Raw genomic sequence first — 13,906 nt, forward strand, 5'->3', positions numbered from 1 at the left:
ATTAGCTTCTCTGTTTCCACTGGGTGGAAACAGGCCTGGACTAGGAAAAATAAAGGTTTTATAAACTAACATGAACATTTAAAGCTTATCTGGTAAAAAATGCCTTATTTTCATAAAGGTCTGTATGCCTGTTCTACACTGGTCTTTTTGCTACCACTGTAATGCTACATCCCCTAATGAAACACATCCTCGGTGAAGAAGCTTCCTCTGGGATGGTGCCAGCATACACTGCATTCTCCGTCCTACTAACTGTCCTCCACAGTCCCCAAGCATGCTGTGTCTCTGTCAATCACCCTGATTATAATTTTGAACTCCACTGCACAGAAGTCACAATGTCCTAGAAGCGGCTGCTGCCACCCTTAAAAATGGCTAATTATGGAAGTGCCCCTTTTCCCATTAGCTTACCGCTTCAAGCAGAAAGCACAGAAATTAGGCTAAAATATAAAGCAGGGGAGGGGATTCTGGGTTGTTCCTTGGGAAAAGGATCGTAGAGGGGCAAAGAAAAGGGATCAGGGAATCCTGCAGCACTTGAGGGCATGGGGGGGAAATGGTGTGGAGGGCCACGGGTCTTGTGCGTGGCTTGAGGCCATATGCAGTGTGCCTATGGGTGGAGGGTCCTAGGTCATTTGGACTGAGTGCTGAGGCGCAAGCTCACAAGTGCACCCAGTGTACCACTTGAAGGCATGCTTTCAAACTTTCCTTCTTCTGATTTCATTGAAATCAGCTGCATTTTCAGCCTAAATTTTTAATCGTCAAAATGTTATGCAGGGAACTGGCTGTCCTCAGAGCTCAGAGAAGATATTTTAGCAGCTTCACTTCAGACTCTATCCTGAACTCTGTGTAAACAATTTCCTAATGTAAAGAAAACCTTCATCTTAAGGGCTCAAACTGTTTCAATGACATCCTGCTAGTAACTCCTGGTCCAAAGAAACTGATTTTGTGCTGCAGGCAGTTCTGTGGCTCCAAACTTTGTGCAGCAGTACAGTCTGATGGAAGCAAACACTTGAGGAAATGGTTGCAGAAGAATTTCCTTACCATAAAGAGAAATTTCCATATAGCAAAGATAAATTTCTGTGTCACAAAGAGACTCCCCTTTTGACTTGGAGCTGGCAGAGCAGCTTTATATTACCTTACCACAGGTCAGCTGTCATGGGTGTGCAGCCAGGGAAGCGAGGCGCAGCAGGGTGTGCGTCATCCCTACTATTTTTGACTGCAGAAGTACCTGCTGGTGTCCCAGCCTGGATAAATTTATGTTAGGACCTCCTGGAGTTGGCAGGCAGTGCAACCACTGCATTGTTTTGCCTTGCACTGAATCCCCTCCCCAGGCACTTGGCCATCCAGGACCTGGCTTGGATACTGCCCAGCTGCGTAGCCTTGGCTCGGGCTGCCACTGGAAGCACTGACCTGAGAGTGAAATCATGCAACATAAGGAAGGCAAAACTGCAGATGGAAGTAGGGCTGTGGAGAGCAATTCAGGAGGCAAAAAGAGCTACATGGAAAAGTACATAATCCCAAAGGAAAACCACAGTGAGGAGAACAGGAGGAGGAGTCAACAGAAGGGAACAGCAGGGTTGACCCTTCCCCACCTGCCTGGTAGATGCTGGGTCAGCAAAGGCTCCTTAGGGGCATTATCAGAGTGGGGAGCATACTGATACCTGGTAACTCATTAAACCCCAGCTATCTTTGTGTGTATACACCAAGAAATGGCTGCTTGGTGAATCTTCAGCTAAGCTGTGTGTACGTTGCTGGCAGAGCCTCTTGGCACATAGTGAGAGCTAGCTGGGTAAGGTGACCCAGGGAGAGCTGGCTGTACCCTGAAGAATGGCAAAAAGAGTCCACAAATACATGTGACACTAGATATCATTTTCAGCTCTTTCTAAAGGCTAACATATAGTGAAACACAAGTCTGTTGTGCCTGGCAGCCACGGGACTTGAAAGAAAACACTGATGATGTCCACTGGAGAACTCTTCCCAAAGTAGGGCTGGACTTTCAAGGCTCAAGCAAGAACTGAGATGCATTTAAAGCCAAGTGGAAAAAGCTGGTCATGAAAAAACACAAGTGGGCTTTGTGTGACAAAAACTGCATGATTTCCAGGTGTATAAAAATCATTGTGAAATGTATCTGAAGAATATTTATATAGATATGCAGTGTTCTCAATATTATTAAGGACAAAAGCATTAACAATAGGTGATAGGGCTGAGCAATATTATTCAAGGCATCTCCTTGAAAATGCATCAGCTAGATATGTAAGTTTCAAAAAAAGAAATAATTCTTTCAATTTTAATGTTGACTGAAAAATGGAAAAAGTTGCATTCTGAGTAGGAATCAAAGTGTTCTCTTATAAATTATCAGTACTTTACGGAAGGCTTCAATAAAATTCAGTGTGGCTCCCATAGCTTGTAGCTATAGAGACCTATGAATGGCTGAAGTAATTCTCTATTGACAGAATGATTCCTTTTCAGTGACCAGCTGAGAAAATAGGCTTTTTCACTTTCTCTAGTGGTACTACATAAAGATTAACTAGAAAATTATGTTCCACTCCCACCTAGTGGCAAGTGAAACATGCACAGTATAATTATTCATTTATTCATTTATTTATTTATTTATTATTTATTTATTTTAGTGGCTCTTACTAGAAATGGTTGCATGGAGAAAATGGTTTTACTGCAGCTTTGCTTGTGGCAGCCATCTGCTCTGAGTTGCTTAAAAAATGCATACAAACAACTTTTAGCTTAAAGTAAACCTACTTTAGTCAGTAAAAATTAAAACAAAACCACAATTTTATACCTGTAATTAGATATTGTACCTGTAACTAGATACTTTTTAAGTACCTTGTGCAAAAGTTAAGACAAAATAGCAGGAATCACATGCTATTTTAGAGTCTTTTCTGTTTGAAAATTACTTTGAATTCTGACCCTGTCCTAAAGCTTATTTCTTGCCTTTGTTTGTATGTTTTTAAATTTGCAGATTTCCATCAGCCAACAGGGTATAGTGCTATGTCTAAGACAGCTCTGCAGAAACAGGTTTTCATTCCGTTTCTCTTAATTTTGCTCTTGCTCATAATTTAATCTGTAGTTTACTTATACGAATTCCCTTTTCCAAGTGCAGCTACATGACATCTGCTATTTCTCCTCTAGGCACTGAAGGAAACTATTTTAGATTCATATTTGTCCTTGACAAATCCACATTGACTGTAATTTACCTGCTTGTTGTATAGATGCTTAAAGATTTGTTTGTTTCAGTTATTTGGGGGAACTTAAGACAACTAGCTGCCTTTCTGTATTTGCTACCGGTTCTGTCTCCTTTTAAACCTAAGTGCCACAGTCTGCCTTTCAAGTTTTACAGAAACTCATCTGTTCTCCAAGTGTGCTCAAAGATTGCTAATGTCAGTTTGTCTAATCCACTAGGGTAGTATTCATGAGGCCTGGCTGATTTAAAAAAAAACACCTTTTTTTCCATTTAAATGCTTTCTCGCCTGTCTTTTCTTTATTCTAAACAGTGATTTGTCACTCTTTTTGGTTCAGTAGCTAATTGATTTCTGCTTTTGTGTGAAAACAAATACAGAAAGGCGTTTGGTCTTTCCTGGTGTTGTCTGCCAATAGATTGTCTTTCCAATCCAGCAACAGATTGATATTTTTCTTGGTCATTTTCTTGCTACTTGATATCCCCACAGATCGTTTCCTTGTTACCTCTGAAATCCTTCATCTGCTTGCATCTCTTTTTTTTTCTCTTTTTCCTGGGTATTACTAATTTTCCTATAATTTTATATGCTCTTATTTTATATACAACCCAGTCAATCTGACCTAGTTTCTATGGCTGTGGGCTTATTTCCTGCGTTTGATATCATTGGAAAGACCATAATGGGTTGCCCAGGGAAGCTGTGAATGCTCCATCTCTCGTGGTGTTCAAGGCCAGGTTGGAGAGAGCCTTGGGTGACATGGTGGGCAGGGGGTTGGAACTTGATGATCTTAAGGTCCTTTCCAACTCTTACTATTTTATGATTCTATGATTCTATAAGATAGCTAAATTTATTTCCCATTGCAGCTCCAGGCCTTCTTCTGCATTGGGAAAACTGTCACTTGCAAAACTAGAATCTGTACCCTGACAAGGTTTCCAAGAGCCGTTTTTCTCTTTATAGTTGAGACCCATGAGATTTTATCTGTGAGTTCTCTGTGCTTATTGAAGCCTGCCACCTGTGAATTCTCTGTGCTTGTTGAAGTCTGCCTTCCTGAAATCTCTGCTTCATGACCTTCTTCTGCCTCTTCCCTTCTTAGGGAACGTGAGCATTATCTTTGCACAAATAGTTTTGCGGTCTGAATCACTTTCTGTCTCTGGTAAGCATAAAATCTACAAGTCGTCTCTAGCTGCTTCTTGCACCCTCTTAAAAAACAAAGCATCTCAAGAGCTATGTGCAACTGTGTTCTTTTTCCAACAATTTGGGGTTAATTGAACACCTTCACTGCTGCTGACTCTTGAATAGTTGCATGCAATCCTGGCTTGCGTCAGACTCATCTACTTTGGTGACCAAGAGTCACTTAACTCCTGATGGCAGCATTCTTCCTGACATCTGTTTTCATCAAAGTTTGCTAAAAAAGCCTTTCTCTCTGCAACATTTTCTCTCCTTTTCCAGAACTATCTATGCAATTTGTATTAACATATGATTTTCCTATAAATCAAATCATGGATGATAATACTGGTATAACCCATAATAGGGGATAATTGCATTGATACGAAGATTCCTTTAACTGATGGGATTTAGTTTTCTTCCCTTGTGGGAAGCATTTGTAATGGTGTGACTGTTCCGTGCTAGTGAGGCAGAACTGCTCTAAGCTTGTGGTTGTGACTAAAGGTATGCAAAATTGGTGTGTTTTAGAGGCCTATACTTTCTTCATATCTTTTTAAAGCATCAAAAGTGCAACTTAACCAATTCCCACACACTACAGTTTAGTTTTGTATCCAGGATTCTGCAGCACAGTCATTGAAATTTAAAAGCCACCTACTCATTAACTGAAATTAACATCAAGGATAAATTAAATGAAATTAGGATGGCTGTAGTGACATTGCTGATTGATATATTGTATTCAGTAAAACCCTCTATTTTTCTCTTCATTAAACTCAGAAGAATCTCAGATCTACCCTATCCCACTTCCAAGAGTCCAGGTATTTTGATGTAGAGCTCACGGTGATTTTGACACAGCATATACAGGCATTAATTGTAATTTATTTTACTCATCTTATGCTCCCAGTGTATGCTTCATCTAGTATACAAATAGACCATTCACATTATTCAAATGATCAACATCCTTGGATAATATCCCTTTTAAGATTTTATTCCATTCCTTTTCCTATATGTTACACGGAAGTTTTAAAGTGTTGGTGAGGTGGGAGAGAAACATACTGTTAGGTGGATGGATAGTAATTCTTATCTTTCCTGAAATTAAAATCTTTCATTTTCTCAGATGATTATTTGTATTATTCAGACTATATTGAAGATTAAGTTCAATTCAGATATAGGCACTTGAAAAAGATAATGCAAAGAATTTCTAAACCTTCATTTGCGTTTCCAGATAGATATGGAGTCAGTGCAGTTGAGGAGAACATCCAAGTTTTGGCTTGAAGGCATTGGCTTTCTAGTATTTTAATAGGCAAGCTGTTCAGTAAACAGAAGAGAGCTCTGTAATTCCTCAAGAAGTCTTTGGAGGGATTTAAGCCCTATATTCGGTTTACAAATACTTCTCGCTGTGCATATTGATATTCTTGCTTTTTAGACTGTTGATATTCTTGCTTTTTAGACTGTTGAAAGTCAGCTATTTGATACCTAAAATGCCTTCCCTTCCCAAAGAGTTATTCCTCCTTATTTTTCTTGACTTCATCCTTATCTACAGTAAACAATGGTATCACATATAATGGATTACGGTCTATTTCATCAAGAGAAAAAGATTTTTTAAATCTGAATATCCAATTTCCTCAAACTAGCTAAAGAAAGGAGAAATAAGAAAAAAGACAAAAAAGAAAACCAGAAAAACTTTCTTCAAAAGACTGACTATATTGTGTCAGTAGGACTGCCTCCAATTGTGCATTGAGTGAAATTATCAGTAAAGTAAGATGAAATGAAAAGCCAATCCACTACAGAAAAGTGAGATTTCAGAAGCTACCAGTAATCCTCTAGAAATTCACTTAATGCAGCAGATCCTTTGGAGGCAAACCCTTTCTCTGCTTCCTTTCCTAAGCTGGAATATATGACCTAGCATGTGAAAAATCTTCCATAACATGGGTTATCATATTTAAGAGCCATAATGTATTTTATATAGTCAAGATTAGCTTTCACTGGGTTTACTGGTGGATCTTGGGAGGTCATTTGCAGCTGTTCTTTACATCTTGGATCTGAACTCTGCTGAACACCATTGTCACTCTGCATTGTGGTAGTAGAACATCTTGGCTTTGGCCATAGGGATACATGTGTGGTATGGAAACCTCCAAACCTTCTCCTAGACTCCTGGGAAGAGGATCAAAATGTTACTTTCCTTTAATCTGAAACTTCTGTTTTAACAAAAGGCCCAGAATTTATCTGCAAGTTGTAGACATGCCAAAATTTATCCTAAAGTGGAAACCAGCAGCAGCCCGTGTCCTTCCCAGTTTCATGCATCTGCTTTAAGAACTGTTGTTTTTAAAACAGCATGGAAGTCAATGCATTAAATGAATTCTGCTATGTGCTTTGTTGTGTGGAGCAGAAGGAATATTAAATGATGGAAAACAGGTGTGAAATACGTTCTGCAAATACACTGGAGATACTTGGGAGGTCTATCAGCATTTCTTAGAAGAAAAAAAACCCAACATCTTCAGGTCTTGATAATTAAATGAAATGGTTTGTTTTGCCAGTTCCCCATGTGGCATGAATTGTGAGAGATTTTTAAAGTAATTTCAGTCAGAAACGATACTGAGGTCTTGAAAAAAATTGTATGAAAGCAAACGACATAGAAACACTGTCATAGGCCGTGAGAATCACCTTTTTTTTTTAATACAGAAGGATTTTAGGGTCAATAGATCTTGATTTTCTGTAAAACACTTGAATCTAGGATTCAGAAAAACAACAAAACTATTTGGGTGTTTTTTCTTTTAATGAAGTTGCTGAAGAAAGCTAGATTTCCCAGAGGTAAATTAAGATGGGGAATACAGTTAGGTCCTACGCAGCTCCTCACTAATAAAACTGAAAAACTACAGTGGTTCATTTTGGGTGTTAATTGAGAGACACATCAGATTTTTTCAGATATTTCTAGTAATAGTATTTCTGTTATTTCTAGCTTTGTCCAGTATTGAAGTGAAAATAGAGGATCCCGCAATAATAAATGAGGTAAGAACACATATAAACATTTTCAGATGACACTGTCTAGTTATTCTGCTTGGGAATAAGGCTTACTAGGTGCTTAGACGACTATTGGATTTTGGGAAAGAAACCTTGAGTTGTCTCTGCTTTCACATCAGTCAAATACAGTGCAGCCAGATGGAAGAAAACAAACCATTTCCTTTTTTTTTTTTCCATTGAATCATTTAGGATGGGTGTAGGTGCCTGGGCTAACATTGGCTGACTCAGCTCCAAATTTGCTAATGGGTGAGATTTGCTGAGGTTAGTGGCAGGTAACAGACAGTAGGATGCAAATGAGATCCTAATTCAAGACTGAGAAACTCCAGAGAACTCAAAATCACAGTGAGTGTGGTTCTGATGATGCCCATTATTTCTATGCAACTGGATCCATGGATATGACTCTAATATCAAACTACTAGTTTATAAAGCACTATAGCATTTTTGTTGCTGTTATTATTATTACTAATTATTAACGTTACAAACAAAAATTCATGACACTACTGAGATGCAGATGTGAAATGTGATGTGAAGGTTGCAACTGCTTCAGGGTTAGTAAGCAAAAGCCATGATGCAATATGGAGAGTGGTTACTTAACACTGATGAAATTATTTTTTAAAGTTGGATACAAAACTCTTATATAGAGGGTGAAAAAAGAAACCCAAAACAGATGGAATTTATCAGCATTTAAAATATCTGTAGTATAGAAACAAAATTTGCTGTTGATATAAAGGCATTCTGGGTATAGGGGAGAACTAGCCAATGTTTTCTGAGTTCCTAAATGACTTCCCCAATTACTTTCCAAGCAGCAGGGGAAATAAGATAAAGTGGAAGAGTACCGGGCATTTACAAAACAGAAATTCATAGTAGAGGTCCCTATAAGCTGTGAATGCATCAGCTGGAAATGACAGAACTGTACAAGAACTTTCTGAATTAGTTGACTGAAGGCTGTGTATGAGGATGATGGGAAAATGGGGAGACAATGAAGATGAAAATTTGATATTGGAGCCAGTCAAGCAAAGTATTTCCAGCAGTGATGAAGTAACGTGCCAGTGGTGATACTCCGGCGGTGCCTCTGCACCCCTGTGTGCAAATCTGGTTGCCTGTGTTCAAGATAGTATTGAATGACCCACTCTCCTGTTTCATAAGAAGAAAAGGAGAAAGTGTTGTTTGCTCAGTTTGCTTAAACAACCTGAGAGAGAAAAGGAGCAAAAGTGGTTTGAAAATTTGTATTTGGAGAGTATTACCTTTGTTATACTGCCAGCAGGGAAGGGCAGTGCTGAGGGTTTACCAGGATCAGCCCTTGGTGTGTTTTCACTCCATCCTTTTACTAATGACTTGAATGAGGAAATAAGATGTGCTTATTAGATTCACCAGTGACTGAAACCTGAGAGAAAATGCTATGCTGGTGGTTGGAGAAACAGTTTGGAAAACAGGCAATCCATGGTGCTGTGGGTTTGTTTCACATATCTTTATCTGCCCTGCAGATCATGTGAGCATGCCCTTCCTCTTCTCCCCTCTGCTCTCTCTGTAAGGTTCTGTTTCCCCTCATCAAGTATTATTTCCCATCTCTGCTCTGCACTGGCGTTGGTTCTTCCTCCTGTTCCTCATTCTGAAGGGCAGTGGGCAATAGGGCAAGTAGGCAATAGCCCTGAGCTAGCCCAGGTGTATGTGCCAGCTGGAAAGCCAGGCAAAATGAATGCCCTGTGAGCTCACACTGTATGTAGCCCTACCCTCAGCAGAGGCTTTGATTTCCACTTTTTCCCTCTACCTGGTCATGGATTTTTACACAGCTTGGAAAAACTTAATACCTTTACAGCTTTATCAATTAGATCAGAGAGGCAAATGAGTTCCAATAAGATTAAAGGAAATAATAACAAATATCAGGTAAACAGATAACTCAGCTGTCTAAATATGTATGTTTTGTATTCTCAGGAGTCAGGTGGAAAATAGGAAGCAGTTCTATTTGCAGTAATTCTCCAAGTGAGATAGGGAATAATTGCCATACAACAGCTCCTTAGAAAATTATACGGGAGCTAAAGCAGATCCCAACATGATCATGATACAAAAAACTCAGACATCATATTAGTACATATATGAAAAGGAATATAGTATTTCAAAGTTCTCAGCATAGTAAGGTCTTGGTTGCAGTACTGCATCTGTTCTTAGACTCCACAGCTCACAGTAATGTGGGCCAGCTGGAAACAGCCCAGAACGGTGAGATGTCTCAAAAGTGTGATTTAGGAGAAAAAATCGAAATAATTATGTATGATTTAATTTATTAAAAAAAAAAAAAAAAAAAAAGAAAGCAAGAGGGAAGCATGCCAACGGTTTTTAAAGGCTGCTTGTAAAAGGAAGTTTTCCAGGCAGGTTTCCATGTCTGTAGTGGACGGGACAGGAAGAAATGGACCTATTTTCTCAAGACAGGATTATGCAAATTAAACATTAAAAAAAGAATATTTAGGCACTCTATTCCAGGCTCTACTGACTATTACTGAGGGCCTTAAGCTGCTGCTAGACAAGTATTTTTCAGGGATGATATAGATGTATACTGATGATCCCACCATGGGTTGGGGAAATGGCTTACATAGCTTCTTGAATTTCTTCTAGCTTTATTGTTGTAAGACTCCGTATTTGATCTCTTTGAATACATAGGAAAGAAGAAGAATTATTTACATTAACAAACAATATTGACATAAAAGCCTGTGAATTCTGGCTATGCACCAATTATTTTGGAAATTAGAAGAAAACTTCTAACCAGCCAGGAACAGTTTTCGCTAGGAAACGCAAATCTAACTGACTCCAATCAGGAACGTGATCAGTTTAGGAAGGTATGCTGCATTTTTTCTTCTGATTCCAGGGGACTTGGCTCAAAGATACAGAAAGACCATTCTGGTAATCTTACATATGCATGATCTTTGCTTCCCAAAAGAAGGGGAATGCTTTAAGCCGACAGGAGTGCTGCTATGGCATTCAACTTGTGAATAAGGCAAGTGAATCTGACTCACAGTGGTGTGCAAACTCACTTCTCCTTTTAATGTGCTTCTTAGTACATTCTTTTACAAAGCCTTATTTTAACAGCTTTTATCCTTTTATTATGTTCCGTTTCAATATCTAAGGTTTTATAATCATTGCAATAACAGTGAAGCATCACGAACACTGGATGGTGGCATTGCAGAATGAACGAGGCATGCAAAACAAGCAGCTTCTATTTATACACGCAGATAACCCAGTAATAAAGGAAAAGAATTGCAGAGAAAAATGTTTGTAAAATACTTTCTATATAATTTGCTTTTGGAAAAGGAGTTGTAACTACCACATAAGCTCACCCAATAGTTTAGATTTTCTCTTCAGTAAAAAGATGCAGTATAATTTCTAGCATTTGTTCTCACAGAATAATCCTTAATTATTTAGCTGTAAGAATACAATTTATCCAACAAACAGCACAGGGCAGATAGAGATTTTATAATGGAATTAATCCTGCAGGAAGGAAAGGCAGAAATATATTTGTTGCAGGCTTCTTTCATTTTCTTTATTGTGGTTGTTTTTTCACTTAGCTCTCCAAGGGTGAGAAGAAATATGAGTTCCTAGCTATTCAGATGGGATACCCGTGCTCTGTGGCCTCATGTCAGCCTAGGAGGTAGTGGGATACCTGCAAGTTAGGGGCAGGTGATATTTATGACTGTTCTTTCAAAGAGTCTCTCTGATATGATAAAATATTTTTTACTGTTTTAGCTGAAAAAAAAGTGCAAGGGTCCCTTATGGTAGAACCAGAGTCAAAGCTGGCAAGAGCTGCCAGGTTTTTCTTTGTATTGTCCATTTTGCACATGCGAGTAAACTTTCAAGTGCTTCCAATTGGTCCTTTGTAGGTGTATATAGCAGACACCTGTTGATACAGATAGGAGTTTTTACTCTCTCAAATATCACCTTCTCAGCTCACTCCAGGACACCAGTCCAAGACCCAAGAAGGGCTGTCTCAGATCGACCTCCATTCATACTGCAAAAGACAGTATGGACCTTCCCACTCTAGGTCTGGCCACCTCTGCTGGAGGACACCATCTTCCACCTCTACCAACACAGGCACAGACCACGTACTTGTAGCATGATAAGGGCATCACTCTGACCCTGTGATGAGACCCAGGGCAAGAGTGGCACTGGATGGATATAGCTGGTCAGCTTTTTTGGGGTGAGGAATGAGCAGGGTGGACACAGCACTTCTACACCACTTGGCCTGGACTTTGTGTCAGCGGACATAGCGCTGCAAATATGCCTATGAGGTATTGTCAGGTGCTGGGTAGATTTTCAAGGCTGTCATTTGTTGTCAAAGGCATCCACAGAAGCAGTTAGGCTGTATTTAGGCTTTTAAGTCCTTTTATAGGTCTGCCCCTACTGTCTGTTTTACTAGTTTTGAAGCTGTCTCTTTTCTGCTTGTGGCATAGCAAATGACTAACTTGCTTTCTACTTTAAATGGGCCTAAGCCCTTGGGACAAAAATTTATCAGTAATATGCAAAACTATATTTCAAGATCCAACCTGTTGAAAAATTAATCACTATTGCTTTGAATGACTTTAAAATGTTTAATCCAAAGGAACCAATGAATCTAACTCCTGAATACCCCTGTCTTGAATGAAATTCAAGCTCAGACTTTGGATGAAGACAGTGCAGAGAAACAATGCAAGAGAGAGAAGATGCAAGTCCTGGCTAGCTTAAACTACCCTGAAATTAAATGATTGTGCATTTTGAAGACCAGACTTGTGTCTGACAATGAGAAAGTAGACATTAAATGCACAGTTTGATTGATTTGGCTTAGGATACTGCTGAGAGACACTAGATGGCACCTTCTGTTTGCTACGTGAGTGGGGCCAGAAATAGGGCCCATCTAAGTGCTGGTGAAAGCTGACAATTATTTTTGAAGCAACTGGTGCATCCATATGGATCCTTTCTGACGAAGGAGACAAAAATAACCTGGTGCTTGATATCCAGAAAAACGGGGAGGACAGAGTACCTCTTAACTACCTTTTTTATTCTTTTTTATCTTCTCTGCACTGTAGCTGGTGGGGCATTGAGACACTCCATGTAGTTAAAGAACAGGCTGGGAATGGTTGTGTTCATAATGCGTTTTAAGGAAATGGGTTTGGGGAAAGCCGGACACAATGCAGGCAGCTAGGGTAGGGTCACAGTGTGAAAGTGCAATGTATGAACATGTAGCACTGTCCACCTGCCTCGTTGCAGGTATCTAGTGTCGTATAGGGGTGCCATAAAGGATTTCATATGAAGTCCAGCCACTGCTGCTGGAAGACATGGGTTATACCTGCTCAGCCTCTGGGTCTGCGTCTGAGTTGTCTCTGCATCAGGTGAATAACTCCGCTGAACTCCCATCAAAGGTGTTGAAAACAGTGAATCAAGGCAGGGGAGTTGCTCACCTTACATAAGCACAGACACCCATCAGCCCAAACTCTCTTCACTCTCCAGTGACTGTACTGTCTAGATCGCTGTTGACCAGCCACCCAGAACTGGGTAGACACCTGAATTTGGATGACTGCAAAAGGAGGTGAGCCCCACACCTAGTGAGCAAGTGTGCTTTGTATTTGTCTCCTGCTGAACTTACACTCATGTAAATTGATGACCCCTAATGGTGAGCAGAGTGTGGGATGTATAGCCTAATGACTCTAGCAAGGGATCATGAGGAGCCAGCCAGTGATCACCAGTTCTGTTTGCCAGTGACGTGAATGAACATAAATGTAACACTACAAATGGCACCCTTGTAGTACGAAAATATAGTCCAAGACAAAGCTATTTTTAATTAATCAGTGCTGAGAATTCTCTGACTGTTCTCCCCAGCAAGTTTGTACAGGCATGTATTTATTTTAGAAAGAATTTTACTAAACAGTTTTGGAAAAATCTGCCCTGAGCTAATTGTGCAATTTCTGCTCTGTGTTTATCACGGTGCAACCCCTCATTCTCATCTTTCCCAAACAGGGGGATCATGACTGCTGTTTTGCAGGGCTTCTCAGACACAGACTACTTTGACTGCCTCAATCATCACACCAGTGCCTTGACATCAAAAGTCCTCATCTGGTTGACGGTTAATGCAAAAGTATCTGCAGAACCCCTGTTCCCCACAGAGCAGATAACACAAGCCATGAAACATCTCCTTTGCCCACTGGAAACGAGCCTTACCTTTAGCACAAAAGCTGAACTACTAGAAATTCAATGAAAGATCACAGTGAAAGGTCACAATGAAAGGTCTTTTCCAAAGAAAAGAACAAGGAAAGACGTAGGTCTAGAGCTCGTATGTAGGTCTACAGCCAGTGACTTGGACTGCTACAATGGGAGCTGGTTTGTAAGGAATAACAACATGCTGGGGCCTGGGCTACATCAGTATTACAGAGAAAGGAAATGACCCTCTTCCCCAGTGGTGCTGTCACTTTGACCTGGGAGGAAATTCCTTCCTCATGATCTGTCCAAGCCTGAGCTGATCATTAAGACACACAAACAAGCTTGCTAGAGCTTTTCAGTACTTTCAGTGTACGCTGCCTGTCATC

Source organism: Neopsephotus bourkii, unplaced genomic scaffold (assembly GCF_033783945.1).
Source record: "Neopsephotus bourkii isolate Nb327-2 ecotype Australia unplaced genomic scaffold, CSIRO-AGI_Nbou_v1 NB_1052, whole genome shotgun sequence".
Lineage (NCBI taxonomy): Eukaryota > Metazoa > Chordata > Aves > Psittaciformes > Psittacidae > Neopsephotus > Neopsephotus bourkii.